The following is a 14,739-nucleotide window of genomic DNA, read 5'->3' as shown; positions in this document are numbered from 1 at the left end:
GTGCCCGCGGAGGCTCCGAACCCTTCCCCTGCCCCCCCTGTAAAGGGGGAGTGGGGGTGAAGGGACAACCGGAGCCGGGCTTCAGGGGACATGCCCCAACCGGGATGCAAATGCGGCGACAAAGCCCGCGGTGAGCGTCCAAGTTCTACCTGCGAAGAATGGAGCTAAAAACCCGGTGGTCGTGAGTAAAGATTTGGATTAAAAATCGCGTTTTTGGAACGATCCGGGGGGAAGGGGAAAGGTAGCCTGCCTCCCTCCCTTCGAGCCGAAGAATGTAACCAAATGAGGGTTTACTGCTACAGAACTGGTTTCAATGTAGCTAAAATTGACACATGAGACTGGCAAACTCTTTTTTCGGGCAGTTAATTAGAGGAAAATATCTCCATTTAAAGTTGCGGTGTTTGCGCTTCAGCACAGAAAAATGGCGTTGAACAAAGAGGAGAGCAGAAATACAACACCCACTTCCTCCTCCTCTGCCAGTATGCTGGGTTTTGTCCTTGAACTGGTATTGAACTCTGGACTAACAGATGAACAGAGACTCATTGCCTTGAAGGTGGAACTTGTTTATAGAAAAGTCAAAGTCTTGTGTGGGGATCTGAAAGGGAACCAATTGCCCACAGAGGAGGCTTTTAAAACTTTTGACACTTATGAAGAATGTCTTGCTAATGAGCTGAGAGAGTGGATGGAAAGATGGAGAGAACTGAGTGAGCAACTTCGGAGAAGAAATTCGCTTTTTGGGGGTGGCAGCCCCAAGGCGACGTTAAGATTTGTTATATCCAGTCCCCGGGGTGTGAGCTCGGGGGCCAGGGACAGAGAATTAAGGTATTTACAAGAAGAAAAGGAACGTTACAAAGAACCGAAGAAGCAGGGAGATGATGAGATGGACACCTCTGAACTCGTGGCAAGAAGAGACATGGACTGTGCCTGGATCTGTGGACGTTGGGAGAGAGAAGTTACACGGATGTTCAGTGCCGATGCCACCAGGAGAAGAATAATGGACAGAGGGGGTGTGGGGTGAAGTCCTAAACAAAATTTAAAGTAGTCTAACACGGCAAATCGAAAGTGGAGGGTGAATACTGTCAACAATACTCTGTTATATTTTTGTTTGTATATGAAAGGAGATATTTCAAGTTTTTATGTTATTAGCAGTAATCTTAAGGATAGAAGAATTAGATTTGATGCGAGGAGCAAGATTAAGACTTAGATTAAGTTAAGAAATTGATAAGATTGAATTAAGAAGAACTAGGATGAGGTATTATTATGGTGATGTATTTACTAGTAAGGTGTTGAAAAGATAATTTGATGTAAATATATAATTGAATTAATTTTTTTTTTTTTTTTTTTCAGAAGAAATGGTTATAAAATAGATTAAGGATATAAAATCGAAGGTGAAAAGGCAGGGGAAGTCAATGGTCAAGATATGGAAAAAGAAATTTTTCTTTTTAGAAAGATACTATAAGAATCTTGACACTGTTTGTATTTGTCATATTTGTTTTGTATTTGTGGGTGTGGGTGAGGGTATATGTTGTTTGGAAAAATGCTAATAAATTCTTATAAAAAAAAAAAAAAATAAATAGTAAACTTATCATTATGGAATGGGATGTCCCTATTTTCATCAGAGAAATGTTGGACAGTATGTCATTGTGCTTGACTGTTTTGAGTAATGGGGCATGATCTGGCCAAAATTAAGCACTTTTCAGTTCCACTGATGGTTAACGAAGACATGCAAAAATGTTCCCAGCTCTCTCACATAAAGAGATTATGCTACCACCTTTACACATATATTTTCTTGGGAGCGTGTCTCACGGGCCACATTTCAATCTGTTCCCATGTAAACACAGGTGGAGAACTTTAACAGCACAACCCTATACTCACACCCTATTAAACTGAATGGGAATTACTTCTGAGTAAACACATCTGTGGAGGTACTCAGCTACTGCTGAGGTACTTAACATTGTCTGGCCTTTCTTTACTGCTAAACTGATCAGCCGCCCCTGCCACGAAAGATGTATTTATATCTTTCTTTCTTTCCTACACTGGAATATGATACAATTTCCATTTTAGAAATGCTGCTTGTTTCATAGAAAAGAGCAATTATTTCTTTAAAAGGCTCTGTTTTCCCCCAAATGGTAAAAAGAACACCACCCAGTTCTTTCCCGCCCACACTGCCTCATTCTGAGAGCCTGGACAGCGGCTTTTATTGATCCCCTCGGTTTACCTTTCAAAATGAAGAGCTGAATAAAACGTGGCTTGTTCCTTCTCATCCCTTCTCCCCAGCAAAGGAACCTAATTAGTTATACAAACGTTACCGCCAAGGAAATGTGCTTCCTTGAAGGTACTGCCTCGTGCTTGCTCTTTCCTTCTTCTTACCTTCAAAACAGTCCCCAATTAGCCAAAGAATATCTATCAAGCTTCCAGAGTCCCCATATTGTTTGGTCGTTATGATCAGTGCCGCGATGTGGCAAATTTAGAGCCGTCCTATTAAGAATATATTAAGAATATATTTGAGTCTGAGAGAGATCAGATCAATATGCTATATATGCAGGGAGAGGAGTGCTGTGGGAGGCTAATTTTTCACTCTTTTGTAAGGCCAACACACTCTTTCTCCGACTCTGGGGTCTTTTTTTTTTTTTGCGTGGGGTAACCGTGTTGATGCTGCGCCAGAGTGCGGGTCGGAACAAGCGACTCATAACAAAAGGTTTCCCCAAACCGAGGTGGCTTAGAGTGGAGAGTTCTATTTTCAGACCAGCTCCTGGAGCAACCTTGGATGTGAAAGGCCTCTATCAGGCAAGGAGCGAAGGTTTAATGTGCAATCACCCTCACGCCACCGACTTTAATGAAACATAATTAATGGCCTGGCAGAGGAATTAGGCCGTGTGAGGCAAATTGTTTGACCGCGAACAGAGAAGAGGCCTTAAATTCTCCTTAATCCACCCAATTCCTTATAATCCCAATGCTAATGATCTTCAAAGCAAGGGCCAATTAAAGTGATGGAAAGCAAGAGCACCTGCGTGTTAACTCTTGATAGTGCCAAGCTAGAAGTGTATTTACGGCAGACCATTTACTGTATTCATTTATTTCCCTTCAAAGTCTGTTGCTGACTTGGACGCTGTGTTATTTAGTTTGAAGCAGCCTTTTTTTTCTCAGCCTTTGTTTGAGTTTTCCCCTCCCAGTGTGTTTATTAACGTACAGTTAAGCTGCATTCCCAGAATGAGCCGGCCGCCTTTTCTATGCAACGGAGTGTGTGGGGATTGGGGTCCCAGCATGCTCATTCAGCAGAGATAATCACTGGAACCAAACTGACTTCTCGCGGAGAATTTGACTCCACTCACAGCAAGAGAGCAAATAGGAAATGACTCGGGGCAAGTCTCGCTAAGCTGCGAAAATGAATTAGACACACTCCTAAACAGAATGTGAAAACATTACACTCATTGAGCGAGGAAGGAGAAAAGGTTAGAGCACAAGAGGATCTTTACCACTTTTGGTTGAGGAATCGAAAAACACATCTGGGAGCGCATTACGTCTTCTTATGGTTTGGAGTTTCTCTTTCACTGAAATTCACCTGAATCTTACCATTCAAGTCTATGCCTGTTTACTCAGGCCCCATCTGCACTATCATAGAAACCAACTCCTAGGGGCTGAATGGTCTTTGACCCCCCAATAAAATATTTGAGAGGTCTGGGGGGGTGCAAAGTTGATGGGCATTGCCATTCAAATGGTGTCTGTGCACAGCGTCATGTGATCGATTATGCAGGGCAAGGCTTACTTGGGCCCCCCAATATTTTATTTAAGTTGGCACCCCTGTGCACCCCTGTATTTAAAGCATCATATGCCACTTTAGAACTGCCATGGCTCCCTGCAAAAAAAGTGTTTGGGAGCTGTAGCTGGTTAAGGGGGCTGAGAGTTGTTAGGAGAACTTCATTCTGCTCAAAGATCTGTGATTCCCAGAGGTTTCTGGGGCTGGTTGTTAAACTGCTATGTGAATTGATAAATAGAACGATATCAGGGCAACAGACATAATCAGGGGAAAGGGATGTAGTGAGTTGTGGGCAAGTGTGGTGTACGATGCAGAGTGTTAGGTGTGATTCAGGAATATCTGGGTTCCCTTGAAGCTGACTAGGTGACCTTGGACCTGGACCAGTCAGGACCTATCTCACAGACTTGTCTTATAGAATGAGAGGTGGGAGATTCTTGGAGGAATGCCATGGTACACATATAATCAATACTAAAAGCCAATTAGAGGTTAAGAGAGGGTGTGATTTCACTAGGAGACGTAGATTGTGTTGGTCACATATCTTCTAGACCACTGGTTCCACCCACCCCTGGGCCACTTGAAAATTCTTGAGGTTCTCGGTGGACCAGTTAATGATTTTTTTCTGCCTATGGTAGCAATTGTAATGTGTTGTGCTATAATAATAATAATAATAATAATAATAATAATAATAATAATAATTGTACCCCACCCATCTGACTGAGTTGCTGGATGCTGTGTGATTTTTAATTGCATATTTATTTCTTATATATTGTATCTCATTGTATTACAATTTGAATGCTATAGAATTCAATTTGCAATGCAATAACATGCAATATAAGAAATAAAATACACAATAGGTAAAGGTAAAGGGACCCCTGACCATTAGGTCCAGTCATGTTCGACTCTGGGGTTGCGGCACTCATCTCGCATTACTGGCTGAGGGAGCCGGCGTACAGCTTCCGGGTCAAGTAGCCAGCATGACAAAGCCGCTTCTGGTGAACCAGAGCAGCACACAGAAATGCTGTTTACCTTCCCACCGGAGTGGTGCCTATTTATCTACTTGCACTTTGACGTGCTTTCCAACTGCTAGGTGGGCTGGGACCAAGCAACGGGAGCTCACCCCGTTGCAGGGATTCGAACCGCCGACCTTCTGATCAGCAAGCCCTAGGTTATGTGGTTTAACCCATAGCGCCACCCACGTCAATATACACAAAATACACAGTAGAATACAATTAAAAATCAACATAACTATTTCATGTAATGGATGTGCCATCAGCAGTCTTCAACCACAAATCCACAGGTGGACCACCTCATTGAATCTCATGGACCACTGATGGTCCACAGACCACAGTTTCAGAACCGCTGCTCTAGACATCGACAGCTGAAGTAAAAGACTGCATTGTCTATTGCACAAGATGCACCCAAATCAGTGTTGCATGTCCACCCCCCTTGAGCTTGTTTTTAACAGATAGCATTTCTTATCCAATGTATTTCGGTCAATGGAGTTGCTAGTCATTTAAATAGGACTGCTTTTACGTCGAGGTCTGTGAGACCTCTTGTTGTTATCCATCATCCCAAAACCAGACATTCCAAAACAAATACAGTTAATAGGAACTTATTTATTCCAAGCACACACTCTAAAACTGGAATTAATCTGACCTAGCCATTCTCCAATGACCTGCATTCTTCCCTCCTCTCCATCTTTGCCCAGCTCCTATTCAGGCTTCTATGTACAATTCTACGCATCCAGTACACAACCACATCTATTTTCCTGAAACAGGATGAGCTAGCCGTAGCACTCCTTTCCTGAATAAGTTTCTGCATGTCAATTAAGACCAAGAAGAAGAAGAAGAAGAAGAAGAAGAAGAAGAAGAAGAAGAAGAAGAAGAGCAGCCTCAGTGGCTTTTTGTGGAGTAAAGCAGGTTGCCACAATTACACAAAAGACAATACTAGCTGCCATGAACTTTAGCCATCATTCTGTAGTGAAAGGTTTTACAAAAAGTTAAGAAGATCAAGATGGGTTGACAGGATATTTATTTGTCTTCTACCTCATCCAAATGGATGACTAAGAAGTTTTGTCGCCAGACTAGATGTTCCTTTTCATACATTTGCTAATGCTGACACAGTTTAGTTGCTTGAGCCGCTAACAGACCCTCCCCTTCTGTTCTGTCTGCATTTTTTAAAATTGCTATTGTGCTGAAAAGCAACACAATATGACATTGTGTTTCTGGAAGTTATCTTTCTATACAGAGGGTGTGTAATTAGTGTGAGGGGCAGAAAGTGTCAAGCAACATTTGAAAACGGCAATTTACTCTCTCTTGTGGCTGGTATGTTGACAAACTCAGCCCCTGCCTTGCCTTTTATTTTCTCAATCTTTTCTTTCTTTCTTTCTTTCCTCCCCAAATCTGAAAAATGGGTTGAAAATTTTATCTTGCTGTGGAAATTACATGACCTTTATGTTCCATTTCTTCAGCTTATTTAGTGATGGATAATGCCACATCTCTCAGAAAAGGAAGTAAGAAAGTTCTACCATGAGGCTCTGCTTCTGTTGTGTCAAATGAATTTACCTATTAAGCAAAATTTAAAATATGAGAACCAATGTGGCAACAGGAGAATGCTATTGCCTTGGTTCCAGATCAGGAGTGGGCCATCCAGATTTTGTTGAACTACAACTCCCTATTGGTAAATGCGCTCCTGCGACACCCTCCGGAACAGCATAATGGAACATCCACACGTCCAGAGTTCAGGGTTCCTGGAAACACCATGACACACGCGGTGATGTGTGTGCATGCATTCGCAGTGTAAGCGAAAACTGGATTGGTAGGAATGTGGCATCAAATCTTTATTTACAGCTTTAAAATATCATATTACCCTCTGCAATGGGAGAATGAAATCCTGACACTCCCATCAGTCCAGCAAGCATGACCAGGGATGATGGGATTTATAGTTCTGCAAATATCTAGAGGGGCAAAAGGTTTCTCACACCTACTTTAAATTAAGGAAGTGGGGCCTACAACAGAAAGTTCACTCACTTTCCCATCTTTCTTCCCATGTCTTGTCCTGCCATTCTCATTCTCTCTCATTCTCTCTCTCTCTCTCTCTCTCTCTCTCTCTCGTCTCAGTCTCCTTCAAGCTTCTTTCCTACTCCTTACACACACAGCTGTGGGCATGGTAGCATTTGACAGTCTCTTTCGCAAGCAAGAACAAAAGGCAATGGAAAATCATAAAGGTGAATCACGCATGAGTGCCATGCGTTCGCCCCATAAAATATTTGTGTTATCTTTTGTAATGCTTTTGCCCCTAAAATACGCTTCTTTGATAGGCATTTCCTAGTTTAAAACACACATTCTGTGCATTTAAATCACACACACACCAGAAACCCAAAGCTGCATTGCAGAAGCGATTAATCCAATTGATAACTGCATCCCAATCTGAATATGTGTCTAGGAATGGAAAATTAAGTTGGTCTACTTTAAAATGCAGACCAAATGGATTTCTTATCCATTCCCAGTGTGATTAAAACATCTGCATGCAAACAGTTTTGTTTGGTGCTACCGTAAGCTAGACCCCAAAATATTTTAAAGCCATGTATTTTATTACCCTTATTAATCTTATTACCCATATTTAATATGTTCCACATTTAGGCCAGCCCTTGGCCGTTTTCTACTGAAGAAACATCCTGAAGCCATCCTCCATTCCTCAAGAGGAACAGCAGAAGGACTGTCCCACATCACCTATCCAAGAGTCTAGCCGAATTTCGGGGGGGGGGGAGCAAGCTGTGTGCTGTTTATCACTTCTGCGCTGAGCTTACTTTCTGAGGCCAAGGAAAGTTTTAAAAGTGAAAGTGAACCTGAACCCTGGAAATCATCATAACATGCCATTCAAACCATTACAAAAAAGTATATTCTTTTAATTCACGATACTATCCTTCAATACAAAATAAATTCAGGCTTGCTTACAAAATAAAAACGACAGTGAATATAAGAAGATGGTGAAATTAAAACTTATAAAAGAATAACAAAGCCTTCAGGTTCCTTCCATTTGGGGCAATTACTGTGGAAGAGCCACACTTTGTTCATTCAAATTTTACGAGGCATTTGCATACTGTGAGCAAAATATCTTCTCGTTTGCCTTGTTTGGTTTCCATATTTTTCTAGAGCTCGGAAAACCCAATATATCTTCTTCTTAAAAAAAAAAAAAAAAGGAAAAAAGGGGGGGAGCCGTAGCTGCATTATTTCCAAGGGTGTACATGGTCTATTACACTCCTATCCTGGTTGGTTATTCTTGTATAAATGGCTCTAGACATTTATTTCTCTATGGTGCTGCTTCTTTAGCAATCAGCTCTCTCTTTCAGCTTTGTTTTACCAAATACCATTGTCCCTATATCGGTCCCCACCCCTCTTTCTCCCCCTTCCCAAATTATACAGCAGTGGAAGACATCATTACCACAAGGGACAGGGAGGGAGTATTTTACTGTTCCCTGCACCGCCACATTGTTCCCAAGAAAAATTACCTCCTTTGCAACATTTGGGTCTGAAGAAAGAGAAAACACTGACCTGGCTACAAAGTGTTAGAAGTCAGGAAACAGAGTTGCCATTCCACTTCCAGTTTAAAGCAAAACAGCAATGATTGTGTGCTGCTAGATCATTCACATCTGGAAGCACATCTGGTCAAAAAGGACTATTTATTGGCTCCTGGTAAAGGGGGAGGAAGGGCAGAGAATGGAAGAAGCAGTGTGTCTAGGTGGGGACTAAACTCTAAAACAATTTTTGGAGACAGACCCTTTGAATTTTCAAGTGCCACAGAAAACTTTTCGTGCATGCAGCCTGATCCTATGCATCTATATTCAGGAGTAAGACCCAATGACTGTAATCCACCACTCTCTAAAGCCTGCAGAAGGCACTACATAAACTACTCATTTTTTATTTTTTTTTATTTAAAGACAGAATATAAATCTTTTCAGGACATTTCGCAGATCTTTTGCACAGACAAAATTCCCATTGTTGCTTATTTCACTGCAGGAGACCTCTGAATCTCTGAATGCACACCTACCGTTACTTCTTTCTTTTTTTGTAAAAAAAAAAAAAAAAAAAAAAAAACCCACCCTGAAATTGTCTGAATCTCAGAATTGACTGAAAAGCCTAAGATGTTGGAAAACACCGTGTCAGCAGCTCGAATGCCTCCAACCCAAAGTAATTAATGTCTTCCGCAGCTCTAGAACTCCTCTTATATCTCGGTGGTTTTGAACAGAGATATAAACTCTCTGAACCTGATTGCTGAAGACTGGCTGGCAGCAAAGGAACAAAGTGAGCAGGCGGACGTGTAGTTTTTGATGTGCACGAAAAGACGGTGTCCTTTCTTTCGCTCCCGATATTAGAAAACAGCAGCAAAACTTTCATCCTGTTAAAAGAGAGGCTGGTCGCTTGTTACCGGTAATCTTGGGGGGAGACAGATGTAGCATTTCAGGAGCGGCGGAGGTGCCTTTCAAAGCCAGTGCACACACATCTTTTGGTCATGGGATGACTTTTGCCAGGTGGGCTGAGAGGAACATATATAAAGGTAAATGGGAGAGAAGTATATGGGAAAGCTTTGCATTAAGAAGATTCCAGCCTGAGTCCCTGGAAGGTTTAAGGGTCAAGTAGCAGGCGATGGGAAAGACCTGGATGCTGGTCAGAAAAATAATAATATTAAGCTCCACGGACAAATAGTCTGACCTGATTTAATGCAGCTTCCTGTGCTCCTTAAAAAAAATAAATCAATCAGTTTTCAGCATGATCCAGTTTGAAATGGAGGAATGTTGGCAGTGGGCAGGCAACAAGTGGCTAGTGTCCATGTCGTCTTCCCGTCTTCAGTTATGTTTTGCAGCAGATCCACTCCTTCGATCTGGAATGGTTGTCCTTTCCCACTAAACACGCTTTTGGAAGGGACACACATGGAGCAGTGAGGGAAGGAGGGGACAGTTCCCTAAGCCAACCAGATCAGCCAAATCGCCTCTGGTGATCACGGGGTTGGCAGATGTTGCGGCCAGATTGCCTCCATAGTTTCTGGCAACTGCACCAGTGTTCCAAAAGTGTGTCTTTTTATATATATACAGCATGGCCTCGCCTTCTTTTTAGATTATCTGTAAATGGTGGGAGAAGTTATATGTACACCTGAGGATACTCATGTAACCACTATTCTGTGCCCACATGAGATGACAAGATTGATTTTTCCTAGTTAGGACAGTACTCCTTAGATTACTGTAGAACAGTTTTTGTGTGTGATAATAATATAAAGATATGCATGCCATTTGCACAACCTCTTCCATCCACTTCTGCAAAAAAGAAAAACCCTTTGAAGGTATTTTTATCCTATATCCAATATTATCCTGTATTGAAAAACCTGTGCCTGTGTATCTTTGAATGTATTGTTTATGGAGCAATTGTAGTGCACAAAGTACTATAGAACTGGTCTCCCATTTGCCCTCACAACAACCTCATATTTCTTAGTCCCTTTATTTATATGCCCGATTTCCTACAAGTACACTGTGCTGAAAGCGGTTCACAGAAAATAAACAATCCAAATACAGTAAGAGCACAACAGCCATAACTTATCATAAAAGCATAATGCCACTACAATATAACACTGACTGTTCAACAATTAACAGTGTGAAACATTGTTGTTGTTGTTGTTGTTGTTGTTCAGTCGTTCAGTCATGTCCGACTCTTTGTGACCCCATGGACCAGAGCACGCCAGGCACCCCTATCCTCCATTGCCTCCAGCAGTTTGGCCAAACTCATGCCAGTCGCTTTGAGAACACTGTCCAACCATCTCATCCTCTGTCATCCCCTTCTCCTTGTGCCCTCCATCTTTCCCAACACCAGGGTCTTTTCCAGGGAGTCTTCTCTTCTCATGAGGTGGCCAAAGTACTGGAGCCTCAACTTCAGGATCTGCCCTTCCAGTGAGCACTCAGGCCTGATTTCTCTAAGGATGGATAAGTTTGATCTTCTTGCAGTCCATGGGACTCTCAAGAGTCTCCTCCAGCACCATAATTCAAAAGCATCAATTATATTCGGCTTAAGAATATAAAACATACCAGTAGGGCAGTTAATAACATTCAATGCCAATATCATCAATATTATATCCACACTAGCTGTACCTGGCCATGCGTTGCTGTGGCTTAGTATGTGAAAGGTTCTGGACACTGTGTGTCTCTGTGTCGGAGGCGGCTTTTGGGCTCAGCCTGGGTCTCGAGGCAGCGGTGGAGGTGGCAGAGGCGGATTTTGGGGCCGGGGTGCCTCTTGAGGCAGCGGCAGAGTCGGGGGAGACGGCTTTTGGGGTGGACTGGCTGTGGAGGAGGTGGCGGAGTCAGTGGAGGCGGCTTTTCCGGCTGGGCTTTCTCTCGAGGCGGCGGCGGCGGCTTCTTTCTGGCCTGGCCTGGCTCTCGAGGTGGCATGGAAGTCAGCAGAGGCGGGTTTGGGGGCCGGCCTGGCTCGAGGTGGCGGCGGAGTGGACAGCATCGGCTTTTACACCTGGCCTGGCTCTGGAGGAGGCAGTGCAGGCTGGAGGCGGTCGGGGCGTCAACTACGGTGGTTTGTAGGAGGAAGAGGAGTAGGGGGAGGGTGGTGGCGATGTAGGAGGAGGTGATGTAGGAGGAGGAGGAGGAGGAGGAGGGTGTGGTGGTGAAATGAGAAGCCCACTGGAGGGCGCTATATTGTTTTGCATAAAATCACAATATATCGGCAGGTCAAAAAATTATGAAACTGATATCACAATCAGGACTTCAAAGTGGTTTTGGACAATATGTCAATATATCGCCCAGCCCTAGTTGAGACATGTAACAATAGGAGACCTAACTCAAAGAAAAGTAAGGAACTTTATTATTATTCCCATTTCACAAATAAAGCATTAATGCTGAAACTTGGGCTATTTACATACCATACACTTAAAGCACAATTTAAACACAACCCCAGTCCTGGGAATTGTAGTTTGTTAAGGGTTCTTGGAATTATAGTTCTGTTCAGTGTAAGCTACAGCACCTAGAATTCTTGGGTATGTGTGTGTGTGTGTTTTAAATGTATGTGGCCTTGGTCATGGTCACCCGCGAGTGAAGTGGGACTTGCATACAGATAGCCCTGGTTCCTTTCTGATGATCTCACCTTTGGGCAACAACTCCTTAAGGAACCATGGCTCTTTTCAGTTCATCCAGAAAACAGAAAATGTAGCAAGCCTGCGACACAGGTTACCTATTTATTTAGAGTAGAGGAGGCACTTCGATGGGGCTTATCATCCAAGAAGCCAGATAATGTTTAGTGACTGCTCAGGTGGAGTACTGTAGATGAGCACTTGTTAAGTCAGGTACATAAATGCACTACAAGGCAGAAGCTGAGTAGATGTGCAGCAACGAGATGATGCCTTCAGAAAAAATTAGCCGAGCTTCACCAGAGCATTTCAAACACAGGAGAATGGGGTGTTGGCACCAGAAGATGGGGTGAAGGGAGAAGGAGAAGCACCCATCCATCGGCTTCATTTAGTGAGGGTTTTCTCCCCATCAGGTTTTTAACCACCCATGATTAGGGATCTATTAATTTTATGGATTTTGTGAAATCATTACATTTCATATATCTATGAGCATTGCATTCTGGGTAAATTAAAATAGCAGGCGGACACCGTGGATGGAAACTGAGCTTGGCCCACATTTCAACATGCAATCATCTTCTGTTGTTGAAAAAGGCAGCAGACTTGGTATAATAATAATAATAGTAATAATAATAATAATAATAATAATAATAATAATAATAATAATAATAATAATAATAATAATATATTTATACCCCACTCATCTGGCTGGGCTTCTCCAGCCACTCTGGGCAGCTTCAAACAAAATATTAAAATACAATAATCAATCAAACATTAAAAGCTTCCCTAAAGAGGGCTGCCTTCAGATGTCTTCTAAAAGTCTGGTGGTAGTTGTTGTTGTCTTTGACATCTGATGGGAGGGCGTTCCACAGGGTGGGTGCCACTACCAAGAAGGCCCTCTGCCTGGTTCCCTGTAACTTGGCTTCTCACAGCGAGGGAACTGCCAGAAGGCCCTCGGCGCTGGACCTCAGTGTCTGGGTAAATCGATGGGGGGTGGAGATGCTCCTTCAGATATACTGGTCTGAGGCCGTTTAGGGCTTTAAAGGTCAGCACCAACACTTTGAATTGTGCTTGGAAACATACTGTGAACAAGGTCAACCATCCAGAAGGACCAAGCTCTCTTTGCTACAAATACAAAGCTGTGTCTGTTTGTCCTTTCCTGATAAAATTGCCGTCATTGTTACACAGTGTAAAAATGGGACTGCAGGAACCCTCTCCTCAGGCCAAGCTTCCCCTCTCCAGGTCTGCCACACCACACACTGGCCCAGGTGTGAACCCCACTTGAGTGTTTTTACCTGGCTGTGTTAGGATCCCTGCTACCCCATAATTCTTTGCATTTCTTCTAGCTGATCAGGTCATATTGCCTTCTGTTTTAATAATGTCATCACTAATTTAACCAAAGACAGAGTAATTTGCTCTATATGGCTCTATTCAAGTTTCATTCAGAGCAGGCATCTTTGAAGTTAGTAGGGAAACTATTCAACAAGAAAGAGTAGACTGAGGCTCTCTACAATAAAATCCCTGTGCATTAACCTTGCATATTTCAGGAAATGAGTTGTACTTGATTAAGCAAGGCATCACTATCTTCTGTCATAAAATGTGGTTTCCCCCTCCTTCTGTGTGCAATAAACAAGCTATATTGCCATAAATGCAAATCCCAATGATGCAATTATTCTTTCTTTTCCCCCTTTACTTCAGAGCAGATGCTGGACCTACAAATACTAATTCAGAGGTTTTCAACCTTTTAGAGTCCATGGCTCCCTTGGCCAACTCCATTCTTTCTGTGGCACCCCTGTGAGGCTCAGGAGCCCAGTTATGTCACCCCTTGCCTACAGAGCTGGCAGCCTCTCACCCTTTTCCGAACAGCCTCCCTTGTGGAGTATTCCCTCAGCCTCCTCTCTTCTTCCTTCTCCTTGGGAGTCCTCTGGGCAGCCGCTGCTGCCGCCCCTGGTCTCGAGAGCTGCCCCCCAAGCCTCAACGAAAGGTGCCTCCTCACATTGCCTCACAGGGGCCTTGGACATGTCTGTCCATTCCCAACATCAAGGGCTGGAGGACTGGCTGGCTGGGTTCCCTTGCCTGCTTGTTTGTTTACTCCAAGGCCGCCTCAGCTCCTGGCAACCAGAGGCACCATTTGCATGTGGAGCTTGTAGCCGGGGCTGCTGCAACAAACAGCTGTGCAAACCTTTGGGAAGCAGAGACGTGAGAGGGCACCAGAGGAAGGAGAGAAGGAAAGAGGGACACAGAGGCCAGTGTTGAAAACCAGTGTGCTAAACCAGTTCCTAAAATGGACTTCTCGGGAATTTAATGGAATTGCCACAATCTGGATGAGGGTTGGTTCCCTGTGCCTCACATCACAGACTACTTATCAAGGCAAAACAATGTGACGCTCCTTTATTTTGCGTCATCTGGTTTTGTACAGACTACCCTTGAATGGGATAGGTTCTCCCTGCATAATTATTGTTTGCGTAAGTGATTGATTGATTGATTGATTGATTGAATGAATGAATGAATGATTGCTTGATATCAAATCAAATCCATGAGCAGAGGAACATATTGCTATAGCTGGGGTAGCAGAGCCTGTTAGCGAATGTTAGGAATTAATAAATGGTAGGATTTAGAAACGGGAAGCATTGAAAGATAGGTGTGCCTGGTGTGCTCTGGTCCATGGGGTCACAAAAAGTCGGACACGACTGAACGACTGAACAACAACAACAACAACAACAACAACAACAACAACACCAACAACAGGATTTAGATAATATTGGGGATATTGAAGGGAAGATACAGGCTGCTGCAGTTCCCCTGACCTGTGCCAAACATGGAAATTCCTGGATTTGGCCCAGTGTTTTCCAAACTTGGGAAGACCG

The sequence above is a fragment of the Lacerta agilis genome, chromosome 7, assembly GCF_009819535.1.
Source record: "Lacerta agilis isolate rLacAgi1 chromosome 7, rLacAgi1.pri, whole genome shotgun sequence".
NCBI lineage: Eukaryota > Metazoa > Chordata > Lepidosauria > Squamata > Lacertidae > Lacerta > Lacerta agilis.
Note: the sequence above shows the minus strand (reverse complement) of the source record.